The 24,709-nt window shown below is 34.1% G+C and overlaps 2 non-coding genes across 2 annotated transcripts; both read left to right on the top strand.

The window, feature by feature from the left end:
* The first annotated feature begins 1,958 nt into the window (after positions 1-1,958).
* Positions 1,959-2,031, top strand: Trnar-ccu (transfer RNA arginine (anticodon CCU)). Its single transcript has one exon. It is a non-coding gene; the product is annotated as a tRNA-Arg (tRNA).
* A 298-nt stretch (positions 2,032-2,329) lies between these two features.
* Trnar-ccu (transfer RNA arginine (anticodon CCU)) lies at positions 2,330-2,402 on the top strand. The gene has a single exon. It is a non-coding gene; the product is annotated as a tRNA-Arg (tRNA).
* Positions 2,403-24,709: the final 22,307 nt, after the last annotated feature.

Genomic DNA, 24,709 nt, shown 5'->3' with positions numbered 1-24,709 from the left:
ACTAATGAGTCCCATCTTCCAACATTATACAGATTTCGATAAAATATTAGGTTTTGCAGAGTTTAGTTGAAATCGAATAGTCAGTTCGCATTATATTATAAAATTAATTTTCATCAAAATGTTGACCATTTTGTGGGGTAGCTTGATTTAAGTTTGGAAGAAATTTTACGATGTGCAAAGTTTGAAGGAAATCGGTTACTCCCTTCGAGAGTTATCTTGCACATCAGCCAGCCAGGGATACGTAGTCGAGCGTAATAGTCGACTTTTAGACTTTTCGATTTTTGTCTCTGACCAAAAAGTCGATTTTTAGACTTTTCGATTTGACTAAAAAATCGACTTTTCGATCTTTCGGTTTTTTTAAAACTGTTCAAAATCGATTTTCGACTTTTACAAACTTCTGCAAAATCGACTAAAAATTTTATTTTTTTAAATGAATTATTGTGAACAGATAGAATATAATTCCGGAAAGTGCAATTTTTGGGCAATTTGAACTTTGTGATAAAAAACCAAGTATTTATGAAAAATTCGAAAGTCGATCTTAAAAATATCGAATTTACGATTTTCTCATAGATCAAAAGTCGACTTCGACTTTTAGACTTTTCAATACAAAAAGTCGATTAATCGATTAGTCGAAAGTCGATTTACTTATCCCTACAGCCAGCCTGACAGACACGCAGACGGACGGGCGGATATTTGTAAATGAGTCCAGTTTGTCTGAAACGGATGTGGTCCAAAGAACCATGGAGTATAAAACCAATATTTCGATGAGGCACAGGTTACGTCGGTGGACATACATACAATTTTATGGAATTTTAACTGTATTTACATTAGAACTCTTTACCGGATTAATCTACTTTATAAAGATTTTTTAACATGAACAATGTAAACGCACTATTATTTTATTTGAAGTTGATAAATTATAATTTGATAACCCTTAATCAATTTCTATGAAACTACCTTCCACAATTATGCCATAATAAAATACATATTTAACAGGGTTGCCATTATCTATTTTTCAAATGAGACTACCTTCCATATTTGTGCGTTGCGATTTTTGTGCTTTTAGGAGAAGTGAAGATATTTTAGTGCCAAATCTGGGTTTTTTTTTAATGATATCGATTTGTCATAATCTTTCAAACAATTAGACATATTGAGTGGATTTAATTTTGTATTGCAAATTGATGATATAGCTGCATCTAAATCGGAAAAAAGTCACATCACGATTGAACGCCATGAGTTCCCATCTCTGATTTATGTGTTTAACAGAACGGGGTGTTTGCTTATATGCGTGCTTTTTTACAATTTACTCCAAACATATGCTCACAAATTCGTATCTTTATTTTTGTTCAAGGCTCTCAGTCAGTGAACATTCTGGGAGTACTAAAATACGTAAAGAATCACCATAGCAAAACAAAATAGAATGAAAGCACGCGCAGAAAATACTTATAATGCCGATAGTAGCTACACGTGTTGCCATTGTTATTGAGTTAGTTAGACGACATCGAAGAGATTTGTAGATACAAAATAGTGGTGTTGCCACGAAGAGACGCCAAAAAGAGTCACCATAAATTTTTACATTTGAGATGCGTAAAGTTTTGTTTTTTACATTTCGCTCTTAATTCCGTGTGTTATGTTCACATTCTGTTATGGTCGATTTTTCTTTCTGAATGTATCTAAGAGATATTCGTATACAACTCTCAAACGTTTATTTGCTTTGAGATATATTGTATTTAATTGTTCTTGTTGTTACGAAAGCTGGTGAATAAAACATGTGTACGGGTGTTTTCGGCCATCTCGGTTGGCCTTTCTCGCGGAGTGTTCGTGTGTATGATGTTCTTGTTATTATGGCCTTATTTGTTTCGTATATTTATAGCCAAAAAAGAAAATGCTTTAGAATTTTCTCTCGTTGGTGGGGTAATTAAACAACAGTTCACAACTTTGCTGGCAGTTTACCAACAGCCCCAGTGGCCCAATGGATACGGCATCGGCCTCCTAAGCCGGGGATTGTGGGTTCGAGTCCCATCTGGGGTAAAGACATGTGAGATTTTTTGTGAAATCTTTAACATAAAAACATAATCTTTAGAATCTTGTTAAGAATGTAAAATATTGATATTTATGTGCTTGTTATTACTCATTAACAGTGTAATAATAATAAAATAACAAATTATTGAATGATTGAATGACAATTGTTAATTTTTTTCTGGACTATATTAGCATCTTTAATTTTTATTACGACTCTATGGTAATTGGGTGATAGTTGTTTGTGATATTTTTACAAATTTGCATATCCTTTACTTTAAAATAACGTCCATATAAGGATTCATCACCAGCCCCAGTGGCCCAATGGATACGGCATCGGCCTCCTAAGCCGGGGATTGTGGGTTCGAGTCCCATCTGGGGTAAAGCTTGTAAGATTTTTTATTCACAATTATGATATTAATTACCCTATGTAGAGTTTAAAAATAGAGCAGTGTAAACGATGCATAAGGTGTGGAAGATGAGATACGCCCGACGCAGAACTAAACGTAACCTACCACTTTGCTATTATATGCATGAATAAAATATGTTTATCATTTGTTTCTCTCATATTTTGCAATTAAGATTACAGTAGACCACGGATATAAGAACATCTTATATAAGAAAAACACGGACATAAGAAAAGGTTACACCCATATAAGAATGCGTTTTATTATTTAAAATACATTCATATAAGAAAAACCCGCTTATAAGAACAAATTTCTCGATTTTTTTTTTTTTTTTGATATTCTTATATCCGTGGTCTACTGTAATTACAGATTCGAGAAATTCCTAACATGTATGTATTTGCTAGAATTTCGGAAATGTTGTTATTTTTCTTAAAAATCTCCAAAAAAGATTATTTATTTTATGTAAATTGTTTCGAGACGTTAATAAGTCTTTCAAACGACTACCTTTATATTATGAAACACGTGGAACCGCAAATTTTAATAAAAGTCTCCGTCCAAATGGTTGGTATGCAAAAATACATAACAAAGATAAATACCATATTTGGAGGAATTGCAAATTCGGTAAACAAATTTTTTGAAATTATAAAACTTACGGGCTCAAACTACGCAATTGAATAGTGTCTTTTCTCACAAAACTTTATCCCTGACAATGTAAACAGAAATATTGGAAATTAAATAAAGGAACATTTTTAAATCAATAAATAAAAACATCTTTCACTGACCTTAAGCCGAAATAAATCAACCAACAATTTTCGAACATCGATTTTGAAAAAACCACAGCGTCAGCAGAAATAAAATCATGGCTTTGTATAGAGATAAATCGACTTTCGACTAATCAATTAATCGACTTAAAAAGTCTAAAAGTCGAAGTCGACTTGTGATCTTTGAGGAAATTTCAATTTTCTTCATTAATACTTGGTTTATGCTCAAAAATCCATAAATTTCCAAAAAATTACATATTCCAGAAGTTTATTTCGTCGGATGACAACATATCATATAAAAAATACAATTTTATTTTTTTATTTTGCATTAGTCGGTAAAAGCCGAACATCGATTTTTAGCATCCCTAGCTTCGAAATCAAATACAAATCACAAGTTGTTCTTATTTACACCTTGTGGCGCAGACATGAATCTAGATAAATCTTAAAAATATGGTCCAAAAGAGGTTTTATTATCTGTATGTCGCTCTTGTAGCAATCTTTAAATAATCCTTAAATATTTCAACCGAATCCGGTAGCTCTTCATCATCTAAAATGTACACGAAATTTATTAGTGTACATAAATGTAAGGTTTTTTGAGCGAGGATCGGAAAAAATGTGAAAAGGAGCTGAAAACATTCGAATACTGATTTCTTATTTTCGAGGACCATATCTAAAATCGTATGAGAGATATTTTTGTAAAATATGTGGAGATCGAAAAATGTCGTCTTCTAGAGTTTTTCCATTCAAGGAAATAAATACGAAAATGATACACAAGAAATCGAATGCATATTATCTTAAAAATAAATGCATTTTATCACACCATGACCCAAAACCTTGACCTTATCCATAAGCGAAATAAAAACGCACACAGATGAATATTTTGCAAGTAAGCCTCAACAATTTTGGAAATAGGGCATAATGAGGCTTCCTGAGAAATGGAAGAAGGTTATAGAACAGAACGGTTCATATACAACACAATAAATCAACCTCTAACAACAAATATAGTGTATTAATTTCGCATCAAAAAAGGGAAGAAACTTATGGGGCAACCTAATATATATCCAAACAAAATTCGGCATCTGTAAAAACAAAATGTGTGTTACTTGAAATCGGACGAAATTATATATTGGAAATAATATTTTTATGTGTATCGGTGTATAGCTTACTTAACAAATATCGTACTGGACTTTATTGAGAAGTCTTTGCTAAATGGTGCTATGTGGCAAATCTGAAGAACTGTGTACTTATCGAGAATACAATTGTAATAAATAACCCCGCTAATTGAAGTCCCATACAAAGTTAATGAATTAAATTAATTCGATATTTGTACTAGACAAACGGAAGCCCTAAGAGATCATATCTTGCACATTACCAAATATTCTATACCCGTTCCTAATATTTGGCAAGCTAATCTAATAACTAACCAGTAAGGAAAGTAGTAAAGTCGGACGGTGCCGACTATATGATACCCTTCACCATTTTGGGAGTATTCAACAGATGAATCCAGACGTCGCATTTTAAAAGGTCCATCAACATGAAATTGGATCCATAAACATAATTTTTTCATTTGGTCTGATATATCATAATCTGAACCGATTTCAACGATTGCATGAAATTTAACACACATCATTCGAGACCTAATTCATTATGCTGCACCAAATTTCGTGCAAACCGAAAGATATTAAGGGACTTTGGTACACCATTTACCTTAAATTGGACGAAAATATATATGGGAGCTATATCTAAATCTGAACCGATTTTCAGGAAACTTAACACACATCAATCTATACTTCATTCAGTACGCTATACCAAAATTCGTGCAAATCAAAAGATTTGCAGGGACTTTGGTGGAACATTTACCTAAAATCGGGCGAAACTATATATGGGAGCTATATCTACATCTGAACCGATTTGTATGAAATTTAGCACACGTCATTCTACACTTAATTCAGTACGCTATACGTAAATTAGTGCAAATCTAATGATTTTCAGGGACTTTGGTGCACCATTTACCTAAAATTGGGCGAAACTATATATGGGATCTATATCTAAATTTGCACCGATTTTCACGAAACTTAGCACATGTCATTCTAGACTTAATTCAATACGCTATGCGAAAATTCGTGAAAATCGAATGATTTTCAGGGACTTGGGTCCACCATTTACCTAAAATCGAGCGAAACTATATATGGGAGCTATATCTAAATCTGAGCCGATTTTCACGAAACTTAACACACATCATCCTACACTTAATTCAGTACGCTTTACCAAAATTCGTTCAAATCAAACGAAATGTAGGGACTTTAATAGAACATTTAACTAAAATCGGGCGAAACTATATGTGGGAGCTACATCTAAATCTGAACCGATTTGCACGAAATTTAGCACAGGACATTCTACACTGAATTCAGTACGCTATGCCAAAATTTGTGCAAATCTAATGATTTTCAGGTACTTTGGTGCACCATTTAGCTAAAATCGGGAGAATCTATATATAGGAGCTATATCTAAATCTGAACCGATTTTCTCCAATTTCAATAGGCTTCGTCCTTGGGCCAAACCAATGGGCTGTGCCAAATTTCATCCAATTCGGATCATAAATGCGACCTGTACTTTGCTAACAAAAATACATGGACGGACGGACAGACGGACATGCATAAATCGACTCAGAATGTGATTTTATGCATATTCTCGAAAGGAACCATGGGTCTATCTCGATTCCTTTTGCCTGTTACAAACATATGCACAAAGACATAATCCTCTGTACAGTGTGGTGAAGGGCTTAAAAATAAACATAAATATGTCACCGTAAGCATAAGAGTAGCATACTTCTAGGCGTCTGTTTCGATTTTTCACTTTTAATAATTAAGAAATTTCTAACAATCGATTACAAAATTATTCCAATGCTTACCAAACTGTAGTATTTGCAGTGATTCAAAACTGAAAACTATGTTCGATGACTATGTGGCCGCATGGGTTGAAATAGAATCTTTAGCCACCATCAACTTACCCAAAATATGCCTCTTTATGGAGGCTATGCTAAATTTTCAAAGTTATTTACTAAATATTGAGAGTTCGGGATTGCAACAGAATGACGGACATGGCTAAATCGGCACAGAAATCGGATCAAGAATGTATTTACTTTAATGCGGTGCTGACTGTCCAACAACTATGCATATTTTTGGGGGTAACCTGATGAATGGCAAACATGAGAGGCTACACTATCAAACAAGCAAAAGTTGGGCAAGAATGCCGTTCGAAAGTGCTAGGTGTACAATGCTTCGATCTTCGACCAATATTTCGTGGTTTTCCAAACGGGATGGCAAATTTAATATTCGTTTCAACTTATAGTGGATGGTATTAACAAGTCGTTAACACAAGTAAAAAAGTGTCAGTCGGTGTTGCCTTCCGATATATACCCTAAGCCTATGGTTTGCCTATGGAGGTCTTCAGAATTACACACAGGTTTTATTATCCGCTTTATATAATTTATGTTTTTATCAAAGAGGGTTGAGATTGGCCAAATCGGTTATTCAAGTTAATAATAGTTACAAGTTGTTAAAATACTGACCCTTTTTGGGGGAGAACTTGATCTAGGCTTTGTAAAGATAATAGATAGTGCAAAGTTTGGTTCAATTCGGACATTACTTTCGCCAAATATGGGATTTATAAATACTGAAATTTTTTTTGGAAGTACTAAAAGGAGTGGACCAATGGGACCAATCCGATCATAGGACTTCATATACGCTTGGTAAAAGTAATAGGTTGTAAAAAGTTTGGTTAAAATTGGATAGTAGGTTCGCGTGATATTATATAACAATTTTTGCACAACGTTGATCATTTTGTGGGGGATTTATCTGAAGGAGTGGACCAATGGGTCTCATATTTGGATTTTATCTAGGTTTTATAGAGGTAATAAGTTGTGCAAAGTTTATTTAAAATTGGACATATTGTTCGCATAATATGGGATTTATAAATATTGGAAATTTTTACTATTTGTGGGTGGAGGTACGAGAAGGAGTGAACCAATTGGTACCCTCTTCGAACTTGTTATAGGTTTGGTAAAGTTGTACAAAATTTGGTTAAAATCGGATAGTCCGTTCGCATCATATTATAAAATTGTTTTTTTTTTTTTTACTAGAGGAAGTGGACCGATATACCCCATCTTCGAACTTAAACAAAGTTTGGAAGAAATATCAAGATGTGCAAAGTTTGGATGAAATCGATTATTCCCTTCGAGAGTTATAGTGCGCAACAGCCGGCCAGACGGACGGACATTTGTAAATCGACTCCAAATTTTCTGAAACGGATTTAGTTGAAAGATACATTTGGGGATAAAACCAATATTTCTGCGGGAATCATTCTCACAATCCACTTCCAAATAGAAGTGAGTGTGGGAGATTCACTTCTCTTACAATCCTTAACGACTATTTGAAAAAAAAAAAACAAATGAAACCAGTAAGGAAAGTAGTAAAGTCGGACGGGGCCGACTATATGATACCCTTCACCACTATGGGTATATTAAACCGCATTATTAACATGAAATTGTATAAAATAAAATATGTGATATTTATCTAAATGTGAATCGGACTACCTTCTTTGTTTACAATTTAACATCTATCCATAAACATGTCATTCGTTTGGGACAAAAATATGAAAATCGACTTCAAACAAATATCAATAGGTCATCCGTTGGGCTATGTCTGTACTTCTAGAAAACGTAACTACTCAATATTGTACGTTGTGCAAAATTTGATGTCAATCTGACAAACATGAGGAGTTTGATGTACAATTTACTTAAAATCGGACGAAAATATATACCCAAATATGAAACGATTTCAACGAAACTTGTCACAGGTTAAGATATACTAATTTCGGTACGTTTATATATTGGTTTCTTGGTGCGTCAATTACTTCATATCAGCTATATGTAAATCTCAACCGATTTTTACGAAACTTGGCACACACAATTCTGGACTAAATTCAGTACGTTATGCAACATAAGAACTTTGGCACATTATTTAAATTAAATCGGACGAAAAAATATATATCTAGATCTGAACCGATTTTCATGAAACTTGGCAGACATCGATCTAGGCTCAATTCAATACGTAATGCCATGGGAGATATATAGGGACTTTGGTGCACCATTTACATGATATCGGACGAAACTATATATGGTAGCTATATCTAAATCTGGGCCGATTTTCATGAAACTTGGCAGACTTCATTCTAGGCTCAATTCAGTACGTTATGCCAAATTTCGTGCAAATCGAAAGATATATAGGGACTTTGGTGCACCATTTACCTGAAATCGGACGAAACTATATATGGGAGTTATATCGAAATCTGAACCGATTTTCTCGAAACTTGGCACACATCATTCTGGACATAATTCAGTACGCTATGCCAAAATTCGTGCAAATCGAAAGATTTTCAGAGACTTTGGAGCACCATTTACCAAAAATCGGACAAAAATATATATGGGAGCTATATCTAAATCTGAACCGATTTTCTCGAAACTTGGCATACATCATTCTGGACATAATTTAGTACGCTATGTCAAAATTCGTGCAAATCGAAAGATTTTCAGGGACTTTGGAGCACCATTTACCAAAAATCGGACAAAAATATATGTGGGAGCTATATCTAAATCTGAACCGATTTGTCCCATTTTCAATAGGGTTCGTCCTTGGCCAAATAAATGAGCTGTACCAAATTTCAGCCTAATCGGATTATAAATGCGACCTGTACTTTGTTTACAATTTAACATCAAAAGACAGACGGGCGGACGGACGGACGGACGGAGAGAAAAAATTGGGGGTACCCTTATATGGGGGCTACCCGAAAAAATTGACTTATATTATAATTTTTAGTAGAGAGTTTTGTTACCCAATAATAACCCAATGTACCAAATTTCAGCGAATTCGGTAGTAAAATGCGCTCAAGAACCCCAAAATACCGAAAATTGGGGGTACACTCATAAGGGAGCTGTGCCCAAACTTGGACCGATATAGCCCATATTCGAACTTGACCTGCCTGCAGACAAAAGACGACTTTATTTTGGCGATCAATGTTTCAGAGGTCTATCTTAAATATTGCAATTTTTATTGTGGTTTCAACACACGACAGACAGACATAGAATTTTATTCTGGTGAAGAATATATACATATACTTTGTCGGGTCTGCGGATGAAATAAGAATTTGAAAATTTTATTGCATATACACTGGTGGCCAAAACTAAAGGAACTGCAATTGCAAACTGAATATATGACCTGTAACTTTATTGAAATTAAATTTATAGTGAAAGTTTTTTTCAGAAATAAATAGGTAATTTAATTGAATTTTGCAATCCCCGGTCAGGGTATTATAGCTTTGTGCAGCCCCAAAAGTTTGTAACGCCGCGAAATATTGGTCCTAGACATGTCTAGTCGATCTAGACATGTGTGTCCGTACGTCCGTCCGTTATAATTTGGAAACACGATACAGGCCACAGTTATGGACCAAATTTTGCATGTAGGATGGGTTCTGGCCAATGAAGATCCATATTGTTTTTGGAAAAGATCGGTTAATATTTAGGGGATGAAATGGACCAACAACTCCAGAGGCCGCAATTATGGCCCAAACACCGAGAATTTTTGTATGGAGAAGGGGATCGGGCCAAAGAATGAGCATGCCTGTTTTGATAAAGATCGGTCTATATTTAGCTGGTCAAATAGACCCTGACTTTTGTGTGAAAAATGACAAAATAAAGTGCTGATCGTTTTGAAATGTTCCATGAGGTTCCAGTTATGGTCAAGGACAACGCCTAAAATGTTAGGTGCTGATCAGATAATAATTTTTCGGATGAAGTGGACCGAAAACTTAATTATTTGTACTTCTCGAGTCGAAAGCCGAACATCATAACACAACCCACTGTGAAGAGAATCTGGACAAGTAATTAGAGGGGCTGTACGGATTATTAGTAATATTTGCTGACCTCTAGCCAGTCAAAAGTGTGCAAATATCGCGAAATATTGCCCAATCTCAGAATATAGAACCACAGAAAGTTAGATTTTCATGGAAGTTGTGTAGGGTATCGTATGGTCGGCCCCGTCTGACCATACTGCTCCGCTCACTGGTTTTTAATATGTATACCAAATTTTCTTTAAATTGTTCGCTTAAAATGAAGTCCATACAATACGCATTCTAGCCACTTCATACGACTTAAACTTAGAATATTTGACACAGTTAAAAGTTTTGCAACTGTAGGTCATACACAAGATTCAATTGAATTAAATTTTTACTATGCTAGGCGAATTTAAGTTTATTAACTAATTTTTGGTATTTGCTTTCTCTAACTAGATGAAATTTTCTAAGGCTTATTGAAAAAAATCAAGCATTTTCAAGCTTTCAACAACAGCGGTTTTGCTTATCATAATTATAATTCCTTTTTTTCTCATTATTGTTGTTATATAAACCCCTAAGAAAACAATGAAGCTGGTCCCTTGTTACCTGCTGTAAAACAAAAGCAAAAACAATATCTGGCTGAAAAAGCAGCAAGGTTAACTAAACTTATAAAGCGTCTGCCAAGATAATCATCCCTTAGAAAATATGCTAGCCTTCGGGCTATGAAAATCCTTTTATTGTTAAGTTTGCCTTTTTTCTATTAAACATTACTTTCATTCTTTTAAATAATTTACAATTTTCTTACTCTACTTCGAAATTTCTTGAGAACAAAAGGAAAAAAATGTTCCATGTCTAAGAAAAAATTCCACAGAAGGGGGAAGGGGTGCTATTTCTTTTTTCTGCTTCATATTTTCCACTTTTGTGCGTATAAAACTACTAGAAATTTGTTGAATTTTTTTCATCTGCTATTTTCTCAGTTTTAGGGTAGAATGCCGAACACTTGATATTCAGAAATTCTTGTTTGTCGAAAAAATGTTGAAGCTGTTGTAATGCGAGTGTGAGTGTTTTTAAAGACTAGAGTACCATGAATTGGCATTCTTTAGTTTGGTATTTTTTGTTGTTGTTTTTGGGTAAAATGACTTACCAGATTTTTTTTCTCATTTTAGGGTCTGATATAGTTGTCACTTGTTTGCTCAAGGCAAACATTTAATATAATATCAACGTTTGCATATTTTTCCATCGTAATCTTAACATCAGTTATTTTATTCGGTATTTACCTGTAAAGAGAATCAAAAAAAGAATGTGAATATTAAAATCAATTTTTGGCACATAAAATGTTAGGTTAGGTAAATGGAATTTTAAGGGGATATTGGGACAATCTTTGAATGGCATATTTAAGTTTTTTTTTAAGGAACGAATGCAGGCGATGATTTTTTTAAAGAATATTTTTTCCATGGCCTATTATAAGGCGTGGATTTATTAAAAAATATTTTCTTAAGGACCAAAAAACCTAAGGCGTGGATTTATTAAAGAATATTTTTTCAAGGCCTACTATAAGGAGTGGATTTATTAAAGAATATTTTTTCAAGGGCCAACTGAGGCGTGGATTTATTAAAGAATATTTTTCAAGGTCCAACTGAGGCCTGGATTTATTAAAGAATATTTTTTCAAGGCCTATTATAAGGCCTGGATTTATTAAAGAATATTTTTTCAAGGCCTATTATAAGGCGTGGATTTATTAAAAAATATTTTTTAAAAGGATGCGTCGTGTCTTATCCTTAATTTGGACCTTCTTGGTGGATCAAATTTGGTCCTTCTTGGTGGATCAAATTTGGTCCTTCTTGGTGGATCAAATTTGATCCTTCTTGGTGGATCAAATTTGGTCCTTCTTGGTGAATGAAATTTGGTCCTTCCAGCCTTGTTGACGGATGTGATGTCTCATACGTATACTGATACACATACGTGTCTTATCCTTAATATGGACCTTCTTGGTGGATCAAATTTGGTCCTTCTTGGTGGATCAAATTTGGTCCTTCTTGGTGGATCAAATTTGGACCTTCTTGGTGGATCAAATTTGGTCCTTCTTGGTGGATCAAATTTGGACCTTCTTGGTGGATCAAATTTGGTCCTTCCAGCCTTGTTGACGGATGTGATGTCTCATACGTATACTGATACACATACGTTTTCCGCTTGCAATTTTAAACACTATTTCAAAAGTTGACAAAAATTATGTTTGCTTTTCTCAACTGTCCCAAATGGCTTAACTTAAAGCCTTATTCCCTATGGTATATAGTGAAACAGGAAGAAAAATGATTCTCCTTTCTTGTTTTTCATTAAAAATTAAACTTTCTACATGACACTGACATCAATGGTAGCTAATGTTATAGACAAACAGGAAACCCACCCTCAAAGCATAAATAAAACAACAACGGCAACAACCCATAAATATCCAAGGAAGCATACAAAAACAAAATAGGAAAATAGCGAATAAACTTTTGTTCTTTTTCTACATTAAAGGCCACAACTTTAAACGATTAGAAAAGTTCTCTCTCTGTTCATACTTTGTTTGTTGTTTGATACCATATCAAACTTTAAGTTGAAACACAACGTTGGTTACGTTTAGAAGAAGGAAGCGACGTTGGATGGATGATTGTTATTGCGTGACCTGTGAGAAATGTTTGATCGATGCGATTGTCCAAGGTTTTTTTACGGGATAAATGTTTTTAAGGACTTTCCGTGCATTTTTTTAAATTAAATATTTTTAAAGACTTTCCAGAGGCGTGGATTTTTATACACTTCACTAATCTGTGGTACAGGGCATTATGTCTTTGTGCATATGTTTGTAACAGGCAAAAGGAAGCGAGATTTTCACATGGTTCCTTTGGGACATGCATAAATCGACTTAAAAGTGATTATATGCATGTCCGTCTGTCTGACCATGTTAAATTGTGAACAACGTACAGGTCGCATTTTTCATTCGAATTGAATGAAATTTGGCACAGCTTCTTTATTCGGCCCCAGGACGAACCCTATATATATTTTCGTCCGATTTTATGTAAATGGTACACCAAAGTCCCCATATATCATTCGATTTGCACAAAATTTGGCATAGCGTACTGAATAAGGTCTAGAACGATTTATTATAAATTTCGTGAAAATCGGTTCAGATTTAGATATAGCTCCCGTATATATTTTCGTCCGATTTAAGGTAAATTTTGCACGGAAGTCTCTATATATCCTTCGATTTGCACGAAATTTGGCATAGCGTACTGAGTAGGGTCTGGAATGATATGTGTAAAAATTCTTGAAAATCAGTTCAGATTTAAATACAGCTCCCATATATATTTTCGTCCGATTTTATGTAAATGGTGCATGGAAGTCTCTATATATTCTTCGATTTGCACGAAATTTGGCACAGCGCACTTAATTGGCTCTAGAATGATGTGTGGTAAGTTTCGTTAACATCGGTTCAGATTTAGCTATAGCTACCATATATATTTTTGTCCGATTTTATGTAAATAGTGCACCAAAGTCCCTATATATCGTTTGATTTGCACGAAATTTGACATAGCGTCCTGAATTGAGCCTTGAATGATGTGTGGTAAGTTTCGGAAAAATCAGTTCAGATGAAGGTATAGCTCCCATATATATTTTCGTCCGATTTTATGAATATGATGTACCAAAGTCAATATATATCTTTCGATTTGCACGAAATTTGGCACAGCGCACTTAATTGACTCTAGAATGATGTGTGCTAAGTTTCGTTAACATCGGTTCAGATTTAGCTATAGCTCCCATTTATATATTCGTCCGATTTTATGTAGATGGTGCACCAAAGTCCTTATAAATCGTTAGATTTGTACGAAATTTGGAACATCGCACTTAATTGAGTGTAGCCTCCATATATATTTTCCCCCGATTTAATGTAAATGGTGCACCAAAGCCCCTATAAATTTTCCGATTGGCACGAAATTTGGCAAAACGTTCTTAATTAAGTTTAGAATTATGTGTATTAAGTTTTGGACAAATTTAAAGATGATTTGTCTGTTCTATCTACAGCGCTTCTTGTATGTTAAAATGGTTAAAATTAGATAGATATTCCTACGGATTTTTGGTTTTTTTGGGTTTCCAACGGGCAGAAAATCGTAAGAAGTTCGTCCCGCCGAATTTAACTAGCTTTGCCGTTCAAAACTTTCCCAATCTCCTATTTCACATTGTTCTTCATCTTTCCTTCCTTTAGCTATATGGCACTCCTAAGTAATTACTAAAATTTCGCCTCCTGATTGTTTTGTTTCGCTTCTCAGTTGTTCTCTAGTTTCTATCGCTGACACATTTGAGAGAGATTCACAATCTTTTAATTCGAAAGTTTAAACAACAATTGTTAGTTAACCTTTAACAGTTTCATTTTTCATGTCATTGCACAATGAAAAGAAGAAGATTGTATCTGTGTCTGTCGTTCGGTCGCATGTCGTCTTAATTTTCCGTGTCATTAGCCAGCCTCTCCATTGAGAGTTGGTTGGTGTGTTCTTTTGTTTTTGTTGTTCCATCACGTTGTTGTTAACATAGTTGCAGTAGTCGTTCGTCCTTTCTTTCTTCCTTCCTCTTTTGTTATTTCGTTAGTTAAGCAAATAAATGAAATGTCAACGTAATAGGGAGACGGACGGGCGGACAGCCAGACAGACGACACTTTAGAGTCGCAATAACTTTTTGCGAAATCCCCAACCGCACGAGCATTTAAAAATTTTCCACCATTGGTGTCTGCTGGCGGTTAAGTAGGTGTATCCACGTGTATGTGTGAAATTATTTAAGTTGGTGTTTAAAAAAAAATCAAATTGTCAGTTACTTAAAAGTGACAATCAAAATGACAATTAAAGAAAGAAACTCAGATGAGGGACCAAACTTTTTATTGAGACACTTTTAAAAATATGAATATTACAACAAATATGTTAAGTATTTAAGATACCCTCGACGAGAAAAAATCTAGTTGTGTGTAACTACAGGCCTCATTTTTAAACAGATTGCCAAGTTTCTAATTTGTGATCGAGTGTTAATTTTATTATTCATTTAGCGTTCGTCAGTAACGCTATTACCAACCGAAGTGATTATAATTTGGCATATTGATTCTCAGAAGGAAAAAAATCACCTCCGAGAAAATGTTTATTATAGGTTCATGTTTTGACATAGTACTCCATATAAGGTTTGCATCATTTTAGAATTTTTGAAGTAATTTCGCACTTCGATCTCACAGGTGGTAATAACCTTCTGACTGACTTAACAATTCATCAACGCCCAGACGAAACGTCTGAAGCTATAATCTTGAAATTTGGTGAACCGGTAGAGCTAGAACTCTGGAACTTGGAATGAGAGTCACTATGTATTCGAAAAGTAGTAAAATGTACTAAATTTTGTACAATTTTGTAGCATGTGAATGGAATTTGGAAATAAGATTACTGTTGGCGTGTAGGATTGAGTTATGTAGATCTTTTGGAAATTCGTACTTATGTGTACTGAATTCGGTACAATTCAAATTATGGGTGAACCCTGTTGGGGTGTAGAATCGGGATATGTAGAAAGTTTTGGAAATTTTTACCAAATGATACAAAATGTGTATTTGAGTGGACCGATAGAGCGGGAATCTTGAAATTTGAAGTTAGGATCACTGTTGGGGTGTAGGATTGGGATATGTTGAAATTTTTAAAAATTTGTAAAAATGTGTACTAAATTTGGTACAATTTGAATTTTGGGTGAACCGATAGAGCTGAAATTCTGAAATTTGGAGTTAAGGTCACTGTTAAGTTTTAGGATTGAGATATGTAGGAAGTTTTGTAAATTTGTACTAATGAGTACTAAATGGGACCAAATGTGGATTTGGATGAACCGATAGAGCTGGAATCTTGAAATTTAAAGTTAGGATTGGGCTATGTAGGAAGTTTTGGAAATTTATGCTAATATTTTCTAAATTGTACAAAATTTGGTACAATTATATCTGGGTGTAGCGATCGGGTTGCAAATATGATTTCTATTAGATTTATATTAAAATTTATTAAATATCAGTACCAAATTTGGTAAAATTAAGATTTGAGCGAACGTATGAAGCTCGAATCATGTAGTTTTGAAAATAAGTACTATAAGAGAATAAAGGAACTAAATGGTACTAAAATTGTGATTACACGGTGCAATACAAAAAATCATTACTGGGTAATTCCAACAGATTATGAAAGAGGGTCTAAAAACAGGAGATACGTGCATCGGCGTTTTGAAAGTTTACGTCGGGAGGTAACATAAAAGAGGGGGCAATATTCCCCCTTTTAAAGAAATTTCATCATTTTCGAATTATGATTTCTTGAAATCCTTGCATTTTAGGTACATATATAGTGTCATCGGCGAAATTACTGATAAAATATCGAGGCATATTTTGGTATACAACTTTCACCCTAATCCGTGAAGTGGTCTTTTCGGTCCCCTTTTCCGGGAGTGATTGAAAACTCATTCAAAACGGGGTTAAAGCTGCTCAGAATGTTCTACAGAAATGTTCGCCATAATGTTTTACTATATATCTTCGATGAAATTTAACGAAAGTTATATAAGAAAATTGGTGCACAATTTCTATTAAATCGGACGAAAACTAAGAACACATCATTATACTCTCAATTCAGTACGCTATGCCAAATTTCGTGTCAATCGAAAGATATATAGGGACTTTGGCGCACCATTTACCTTAAATCGAACGAAAATATTTATGGGAGCTATATCTAAATCTGAACCGATTTTCACGAAACTTAACACACATAATTTTTGACTTAATTTAGTACGCTATGCCAAATTTCGTGCAAATCGAAAGATATTTAGGGACTATGGAGCAACATTTACTTTAAATCGGACGAAAATATATATGGGAGCTATATTCAAATCTGAAACGATTTTCACGAAACTTAACACACATAATTTTTGACTTAATTTAGTGCGCTATACCAAATTTCGTGTCAATCGAAAGATATTTAGGGACTATGGAACACCATTTACCTTATCTAAATCTGAACCGATTTTCACGAAACTTAGCAAACGTCATTCTAGACTTAATTTAGTGTGCTACATCAAATTTCGTGTCAGTCGAAGGATATATAGGGACTTTCGTTCACCATTTACATTAAATCGGACGAAAATATATATGAGAGCTATGCCTAAATCTGAACCGATTTTCAGGAAACTTAGCACACATCATTCTAGACTTAATTTAGTTTGCTACACCAAATTTCGGGTCAGTTTCAGCAGTTTTGAACACTTTGACTTCATCCATTAAAACAGTAATAAAAAATATTTAACAAATTTTATGAAGCCTGAAAGAAAAAAGTGTTCCAAGATGCCCCCTCTCCCCTACGCTATGCCAAATTTCGTGTAAATCGAAAATATATATGGGAGCTATATCCAAATCTGAAATAATTTTCTTCAATTTCAATAGGGTTCGTCATTGGGCTGTGCCAAATTTCATCCAAATCGGATCATAAATGCGACCTGTACTTTGTTTACAATTTCACATCTAGAGACGGACAGGCGCACGGACATGCATACATCGACTCAGAAAGTGATTCTATGCATATTCTCAAAAGGAACCGATAATCCGACAGCTGTCAAGAACTGCATTTACGATTCTAAGATTAGGGCATCTAGGGCAAGTTTCTCTCTTGTAAGACTCGATGAATGTGCCGAACAACATAGTTCCTTAATTTTTTAATCTAATGCTAGAATTTGTTCGATTGAAGTTATATACTTCTAATTAAATATGCTAATTTAAACCTCTCAGTCATTTAGAATTATCTCTTTCTCTCTACTAACAAATCATTGTCACCGTCATTTTAATAATTAATACAAAGCTAGTCTGATATTCCACTGGTGTTGTCATACAAAATACTCCCAGACTGACCCACCACCTACAACCCCTAGATTTCCACAAATTTAAAATTCACGTCTTTTGTGTGTGTGTGTGTGCAAAAAAATGAAATAACCTTACCTATTCTGTCACTTGCATTTACCGCCATTATTCTTAATCTGTGCTCATAACAAATTAGCTCAAATTATCCTTGTGAATTGTCCAATAAAAAACCAAACACAACATTGTTTCTAGATTTACCTTTCACGCAGCCAAGCAAGTATCCCATCAAATGTGTTCTCGTTTTGGGAGTGAATGGGTGGGTGGTTGTGTGTTACCATAAATCACATGCAACCATAAAGTCACACAATATGAAGAAGGAAATAAAATTAGCAACAACAACGAGAAAACAAACTATGGCAAATTGTCATTAACTTCTAACCTGTTGCTTGCAGAGTGACCCGCAAGAAACACACACATGTACTCTCTTTGGCTTACCCACACTCATAAATGCTGAAATATAATATAGAATTAGACTTTAAAGGAATTCCCTTGAGGAGGACAAGGTTGGAAACATTAATAACAGTCATCGTCGTCATACTCCGTGTAACTCCAGGATGAATTCGAGCAGACACAGGAAATACATGAGTTAACAAACCATGCCATGAGCCTAACAAAAACATCTCGCTCCCCTCCATCTGCTCTCTCATACTCCTCTGGAGAGTAAACAAGCTACTGTTAATGAAAAAGTCAAGGAAACAAAAAATACCAACATTTCAACAATGACCTTATCCCGGCAAAAATTCAAAATAGTACCGACGATGGCTGCTAGCTTGAAAAAATGAATAAAAATAACAATAGAAAGGATATCAGTGTCCTTTATATGAATGAGAGATATGGATATGGAGTGCTATACATTAAAGAGAACATGCAAAAAGTAGTCGTGATGAATGTGAAGAGAGAATAAAAAACGAAAAACACTTGTTGTGCGCAATGTAAACAAACTGTTGATTCACTCACCGACCTTTGCCTCTCACACTCCACCACACCTCCCCGATAGAAACCACAGCTACGACATTTACTACTTCATTTCACAGAAATCCCCCCTTTATTAGCTGACTAAATGGCTGCTTGGTTCCTTTGAAGGATATTGACAAAGAGAGGCAGAGAAGGGGATTTGTGGAGTACTTTATGAATACAATTTTCCCGCTCTTATTGTCTGATGAGTATGTGCGTGCGTGTGTATGCGCCTTGTTTGCCATTCTATGCCTGTTATGTTTATGTTTTTCTATTGGTATTCATGCTCTTTTGTGTTGCTACTGTTATTTTTTTTCTACTGCTACTACAACTTCTTCCTCTCCTTCTTTTCACATTCATTTCAGGTCCTTGTTGTTTTCGAAGCGAAATATGTATCTCCCGATGATGCTTCAGGCAATTTTGAGCCAACCAACTTGATACGCTCCATACAGCAGCAGCACAACATAAGTTGCAGCACACAAAGTTTGGATGATGATCAACAGATGCTACTTGACATCGAACAGAACATAGCGAACCTGGAGCGCACTCTAAATAAAGGTGAACGAAAAGAAATTTTTTAATTTTCAAAAAAAAAAAAAAAAATAATAATAATAGTAAAACGTAACAAGGAAAAATATTCCTTTTAAATTGTTTGGTTGCTTTAACAACATAGAGTACGCGTTTGAAAAAAAAAATATTGTAGCATAGTTTTCATTGAAAAATAAACAAACAAAAAATAGAAGCATACTTTCGCGTAGTTCGCGGAAAATCTATTGAAAACGTGGTTATCGGGTTGAGCAAATAAAAAAATAAATTTTTCGGCAATGAAGTGAAAATTAATTAGCTTCAAATTGGAAAATTTTTTAAAGTGAAAAGTAAAGTGTTTCCTAGAAAATCTAGGATTTTAATCAAATCGCTTTGAAGCATTAATGTAAATATAATTAAATTTTGTGAAAATTAAAATAAAAATTCTGTGGTCATAAGAAAATAAGATAGGAAATATTTAATAAAACAAGTGCAAAAATAGTAGTTACAAAAATATTCAAAAAAATATTACAATGGAATATCCAACAAGAATGCAAAAGAAAACCGTGAGATGTAAGTGGTGATATATTTATGGTATTAAATATTTATTGTTGCATCAAAAAAAAAAAAAAAATAATAATAATTAATTAATTAAAAATATTGAAGGAGTAGTAAATGGTATGGAGTTTCAACTTGTGATTTTTTAGGATTATTTCCAATCACAAATATAATAAATTAATACAATGATATCATAATTTATTTATATCTGAATAAATGTGTGGACAATCCAATAGTGCCAAAATTCTATATGTTTAAAGATGCAAAACAAAGATTTGTGTTAAAACGAAAGAATATAAAAATGGCCTAACTTAAATTTCAAAATCGATGCAGAATTTTAATTTTTGCTGCGAGCTTATCAATACAAACCAGTAAGGAAAGTAGTAAAGTCGGACGGAGCCGACTATATGATACCCTTCGCCACTTTGGGTATATTCAACACATGAATCCTAACAGACGAGGCATTTTTAAAGGACCAGTGAAATGAAATTGAATCCATAAACATGTCATTCTACAATTCATTACGCTGTGCCAAATTTCGTGTAAATCGAAAGATATTAGGGTACTTTGGAACAACATTTATCTAAACCGGACGAAAATATATATGGGAGCTATATCTAAATCTGAACCGATTTTCACGAAACATAACACACATCATTCTAGAACTAACTCATTACTCTGTGCCAAATTTCGTGCTAATCGAAAGATTTTAAGGGACTTTGGTGCACCATTTACATTAAATCGGACGAAAATATATATGGGAGCTATATCTAAATCTGAACCGATTTTCAGGAAACTTAACACACATCATTCTAGAACTAACTCATTACTCTGTGCCAAATTTCGTGCTAATCGAAAGATTTTAAGGGACTTTGGTGCACCATTTACATTAAATCGGACGAAAATATATATGGGAGCTATATCTAAATCTGAATCGATTTTCTGGAAACTTAACACACATCATTCTAGACCTTATTCATTACGCTATGCCAAAATTCGTGCAAATCAAAAGATATATAGGAACTTTGGTACACAATTTACCTTAAATCGGACGAAGATATATATGGGAGCTATATCTAAATTTGAACCGATTTTCCCGAAACTTAGCACACATCATTCTAGACTTAATGGAATACGATATGCTAAATTTCGTGCAAATCGAAGGATATATAGGGACACATCATTTTAGGCCTAATTCATTACGCTGTGCCAAATTTCGTGCAAATCGAAAGATATATAGGGACTTTGGTGAACCATTTACATTGAATCGGGTGAACCTATATATGGGAGCTATATCTAAATCTGAACCGATTTTTATGAAACTCAGCACACATCATTTTAGGCCTAATTCATTACGACTGTGCCAAATTTCGTGCAAATCGAAAGATATATAGGGACTTTGTTGCACCATTTACCTTAAATCGGACGAAAATATATATGGGAGCTATATCTAAATCTGAACCGATTTTTCCCAATTTCAATAGGGTTCGTCCTTGGGCCAAATAAGTGACATATGCCAAATTTCATCCAAATCGGATCATAAATGCGACCTGTACTTTGTTCACAAAAATACATGGACGGACGGACGGACAGACGGACATGCGTAAATCGACTCAGAAAGTGATTCTATTCTGATAGTGATATTCTCAAAACGAACCATGTGTCTATCTCGTTTCCTTTTGCCTGTTACAAACATATGCACAAAGACATAATACCCTGTACCACAGTGTGGTGAAGGATATAAATAGATTATATACTATCAATTTGTTTTTTTTTAATTAAAAACTCCTAAAATGAAATGAAATTAAATTCAAATTATCAAACAAATTAAACATTTTAAAAATGTTTCACAATTTGCAGACATGTATTTTTTGAACACAAATATGCCATAAAATCCTTTTCATTTGTGTTAACATTAACATTAAACATTTCGCCAAAAACCGCACAATAAATATTCACCATTTCACCGAATTTCCCACAAACAATATAATTTGTTTGTCGGGTCTGTCAAAAAGAATGATTTTCGGCAGTTAAAAGAACACAAACAAACATGAGAAACACAATCTACAAATAAATTCATCAAACAAAAGCGGACAAGTGGGTGACAAAAAAGGAAATTTAAAACAAACAAACAAACAAACAAACAATTCTTGGAATATTCCTTTGAAAAATGAAGATATTATATGAAATGTAAAAAATGAGTGTCATTGGATTACATTATGACTTTTGTGGACACAAATCAAATTAAAGGATGAGTTGGGAATTTTTTTTAAAGATAACTCGTGTAAAATCGTAGAAATAAAGATGAGTTTTCGTAAGGGGAAAAATAAACGTTTGTAGCAGTGAAAATGATAGCATCATGATGATAGTATCATGAAGTCATTGAATACTGTACATACCTTTGCAAAATATGATCTTTCTAAAGAGATCCCAAATAAGGATATCTAAAAAAATGAGTTGGCGGTTTCGTCCTATTTTAATGCTTCCGAAAGTCTTTTTAATAAACTTATCTCAAGGAAGGAATTCACATATATTCAAGCAAACGAATAATCTAAGAAAGTAAAAAATGACGTATCCTTACATATCCTTGTCGTGGCAAAATGCCATATACTTTTTTGGTGGGGAAGGCCTTAACATTTGGTAAATGTCCATAAAATTAGGATATTGTTTTAAATATTATTTTATTTTTTTTTTAGAAATAAAAGTTTGATGTTATTTCCTGTACCCTGTTGAGATATTTCACACGAGTACATCAGTCTTTTTCAACAGCATTGTTTCTTTAATAAACATTTCATGCATGCATAATTAATGTAATGAATTGTTCTTAATCGTTTCTTTATTGAATGGCATAGGAGGGCGGAGAAGGGTCTTCATGTTTATGCATGTTTATTTTTTTTTAATAGGAAGAAGGATATCAGGGAGAATTAATTAAAAAACGGCAATATTTTAATTAATTAAAATAATGACTGTTTACCTCCAAAGTTATTAAGCCATGTTAAATTTATGGGTAGAAATTAAATTTCAAAATTATGATACTGACATTTGGAATAATTTACATATTACCAAAAATAAAACCAGTGAGCGGAGCAGTATAGTCGGACGGGGCCGACCATGCGATACCCTACACAACTACCACGAACTCTAACTTTCTGAGGATGTTTATTCCGAGTCTGAGTAATATTTCGTGATATTTGCCCCCTCTTGTCCGATTAGAGGTTAACAACACCTCTTCCTTACTTTTTTCGAATATTCAGTACAATCCTTCTATTTACTTGTCCAGATTACCTTCACGGTAGGTTGTGTTGAGATTTTCGGATTATACTCTACTCGAAAACACACAAAAAATTATGTTTTCGGTCCATTTCATCCCAAAATTTTAATCTGATCATCACCGAAAATTGTAGGCGTTGTTCTTGACCATAACTGGAACTTCATGAAAAATGTCAAAGCCATCAGCGCGATATTTCTCCCTCTAATGTGGTAATGGGTTACTAAATAATATCTGAATACGTAAGCACCTGTAAATATTTGACTGTAACTCCCACATCTGAGTAGATACGTCACTATATTTGGTATCAATTTAAAGGAAAACCACTCCTCTTGGATATGCTATCAACTCCTGGGGTCTACATCCTCCAGGAGTAAATATATATGCCATAGAATACAAATTTTGTCATTTTTCACACAAAAGTCAGGGTCCATTTGACCCGCTAAATATTGACCGATCTTTATCAAAACATGCATGCTTATTCTCTGGCCCGATCCCCTTCTCCATGCAAAAATTCGCGGTGTTTGGGCCATAATTGCGGCCTCTGGAGCGACCAGAAAAACCGACAAAAATAATGTTTTTGGTCCATTTCATCCCCTAAATATTAACCGATCTTTTCCAAAAACAATAGGGGTCTTCATTGGCCAGAACCCATCCTACATGCAAAATTTCGTGAAGTTTGGTCCATAACTGTGGCCTGTATCGTGTTTACAAATTATAATGGACAGACGGACGGACGGACGGACACACATGTCTAGATCGACTCAGCTAATCGAGATATGACGATCGGTATACTTAAAGGTGGGTCTAGGACCAATATTTCGCGGCGTTACAAACATTTGGGGCTGCACAAAGCTATAATACCCTGACAACATAGTTGTGTAGGGTATAAATACAACAAAGAGGACCAATACAAGGCGTGGATTTTTTAAAGAATATTTTTCAAGAGGACCAATACAAGGCGTGGATTTTTTAAAGAATATTTTTCAAGAGGACCAATACAAGGCGTGGATTTTTTAAAGAATATTTTTCAAGAGGACCAATACAAGGCGTGGATTTTTTAAAGAATATTTTTCAAGAGGACCAATACAAGGCGTGGATTTTTTAAAGAATATTTTTCAAGAGGACCAATACAAGGCGTGGATTTTTTAAAGAATATTTTTCAAGAATATTTTTTTAAAGAATATTTTTCAAGAGGACCAATACAAGGCGTGGATTTTTTAAAGAATATTTTTCAAGAGGACCAATACAAGGCGTGGATTTTTTAAAGAATATTTTTCAAGAGAATATTTTTCAAGAGGACCAATACAAGGCGTGGATTTTTTAAAGAATATTTTTCAAGAGGACCAATACAAGGCGTGGATTTTTTAAAGAATATTTTTCAAGAGGACCAATACAA

This window comes from Musca vetustissima, unplaced genomic scaffold, assembly GCF_032173495.1.
Source record: "Musca vetustissima isolate MV318-11 ecotype Yass unplaced genomic scaffold, APGP_CSIRO_Mvet_v1 utg24613, whole genome shotgun sequence".
NCBI lineage: Eukaryota > Metazoa > Arthropoda > Insecta > Diptera > Muscidae > Musca > Musca vetustissima.
Note: the sequence above shows the minus strand (reverse complement) of the source record. Positions and strands in the feature narration are given on the sequence as shown.